The sequence below is a fragment of the Cyprinodon variegatus genome, unplaced genomic scaffold (genome assembly GCF_000732505.1).
Source record: "Cyprinodon variegatus isolate N-32 unplaced genomic scaffold, C_variegatus-1.0 Scaffold376, whole genome shotgun sequence".
Taxonomy (NCBI): Eukaryota; Metazoa; Chordata; class Actinopteri; order Cyprinodontiformes; family Cyprinodontidae; genus Cyprinodon; species Cyprinodon variegatus.
Genome location: NW_015150829.1, coordinates 696557 through 699358, shown reverse-complemented (window position 1 = coordinate 699358; position 2802 = coordinate 696557).

Below are 2802 nucleotides of genomic sequence, written 5' to 3'. Positions count from 1 at the left end.
GCAGTCTGGACGTTAGATGTCGCTGAAAATTACACACTGTAGCTTAAGTGTAAACTGTCTTGTTCCATTGGCAAAATTTCCCTTCCATCTCCTCAATCCAAGAACAAATACACTTATTTTAAGAAAAAATTACTTATCTAGATTTCGATTTTTTTCAAGTGTACCTACTTCTCTTAAAGTCTTAAACACTAGAATCAGGGGTGGGCAATTCCAGTTCCTGGGGGCCGGTATCCTGCATCTTTTAGATGTGCCTTTGGTTAAGCACACCTGAATCAAGTAATCAGATAATTGGGAGGACTCTGCAGGAACCGACTGCATACTGAGGAGGTAACTCAGCCGTTTGATTCAGGTGTGTTGGACCAAGGATGGATCTAAAAGTTGCAGGATACCGGCCCCCAGGAACTGGAATTGCCCACCCCTGCACTGGAACAATTTTTTCCTTCATATGTCTAATGTATTTTTAGCTGGAGAAAGCATTGCTTCGTTTTGTTTCTTTTTTTCAGAGGGAAGTTTATTTGGGATGATCTCTATAGATTCAGGCAGGAAGGGATTTGGTCATTTGTGACTCTTGTTGAACCTCTTTAGATGTTGCACTAAAGGTCAGAGTTGATAAGTGCTAACAGAAAAATAGAAAACAGTCACATGAGGATTTGGTTTCCGGAACGTTTTTCTGCTTTTATTGGGTTCGGATCATTTCGGAAAGTTGTGTGTTTAAGAACGACGGACCGACTCATTCAGAATTCATGAAACCGCTCCACCTTTAAATTGGTTATTTTCAGCAATACTTTGTCATCTGCCTTGTCAACATTTGTCACTATGTGATTGGGTATTACTGTTTGTATGTGTGTGGTGTCTAGACAGGAGGAACCTAATCTATTTTCCATGTTCCCATCCGGTCCGTTTGGAGCCTTTGAATGGCAGATAAACAGAGCGGGGCTAAGGCTCCGGCTTCATCAAGAGGATTAAGTCTCCCGGCGTTATCTCCAGAGGAGCCTCTCTGCCTCCTCCTCTCTCCCCTTCCCCAAAGGCACTGAGGACGCTACACAGGGCACCTTCTACTGTACAAACAGCTGCTGCATGCTCAAAGTCACAGATTCAATGGACGTCTTGTGAGGCTGCTGCAGAAGTTTTGGACCGATGCTCAGGGTTGTGATGAACAGCGAATCCGACCCGATTCATTATGGAAGAGATGGAGGGAAACTGATGAAAAGGACAAATCTAAAATGCAAGGCTGCTAAAAATACGCCACTTCTGTTGAGGCCTTGGAGACGCAGGCAGAGAGAAAGAGCAACAGTTCGGCTGAAAAGACCTGATTTAAATATAAAAGGAGCAGATTTTAAATGTATATCCAAATTAATTTTAAATGATCGGCACTGAGGAAGAAAAGGCATGGAAACAAGGACCCAGAATAAAACTTTAGCTTAATGTCTGCTTTACATCACAACCGGAAAACTTTGGGTAATGCACATTTAGAGATCACTTCTCTATACACTGAAATCTGCTTTCGCTGCATTAACGGGTGTTTTTCTTCTCCTGCATATTTGGCATCACCCTAACAAGTTGAGGTTAGTTTAAAAAAAACATCCAATTAGATTATAATCTAATGAGTGTAACTTTAGTTCATCATAACACGGAACATTCCTGCATCATGAGCAATAAAAGTGACTTCTTTAGCTTTCTCAGCTGCAAGAGCGTCTGCTATCTGCTCTGCTGCAGGTGGGAAGCAGAAACGCTGAGCTAGATGGTGATTGGCTGAGGAGCAGCAAGGTGGGTGGGTTTATCTCCTGCAGTCTGAGACAAAAAGCAGAAGGAACAGATAGCAGAGAACTGTGAAAATTCAAATATGGCATGTCCTCATGTCAGCAGCAAAGACTTTAATCGATGTTGGTTAGAAGCAGGTCAGGTGAATTGAAGCTCCTCCCATTTCAACTCTTAATAACACTGACCCACAGCAAATTTTACAAAATATTTTACTTACTCAGTTTTTCTCACTGGGCTTGTATCAGTAGCAGTAAAATCCTGTTATTTAACCCTGAATATCAACTTCTCTTCTATTTTAGGTACTGACCATCATCATACTCTAATCTATATTCAATTCAGTTTATTTCTATAGCGCCAGTTTGTAACCCTTGTCAGCTGAATTAGAGGTTTTATTTGTCATCAGAAGGCCTGACGCCACGTTCAGAGATTATTTTAGAAGAGAAACGGCTTCCTGTTAATAATCTGAGAACAGAATATTAACCAGATTAAAGCACAACTTAAAAACATTATGTTTGAAAAACCAATTTAAAGTCAATTCAATTCAGTTTATTTCAATATCGCCAATTCACAGTATTTTACAGTTCACCAGATGATCTAGTCAGATTGATTCAAAGTTTTCTATCAAAGGAAAACTAGTTGATTGCATCGACTGATTGACTCAAAGGTAATCCCTCACACTAAGCATGCTTTTAGTGACAGTGGAGAGGAAAAACTCCCTTTTAACTGTAAGAAACTTCCAGCAGAACCAGGCCGATTGTGGTTCAAGAAGACCTGGAGGATAAAGAGAGCACATCCATTTAGTCACAGTCAGAGAAACAGGACTACACTGTAAAACAGGCTGATCTCCAACATCCAGAAACAAAGGTGTTGATGGCAGCAGCACAGCTGATATTTCTCTCCAGGATGGAGTCACAGCCAAACAGGAACAGACCAGATGAAGCTACTATGAGAAAAAGCAGTAAGTGAGAGCAGAACATTAGAAATTTAACTAAAAGATTCTGCAGAGTGGGAGAATAGAGATATGCGCCATGCAAGCACAGA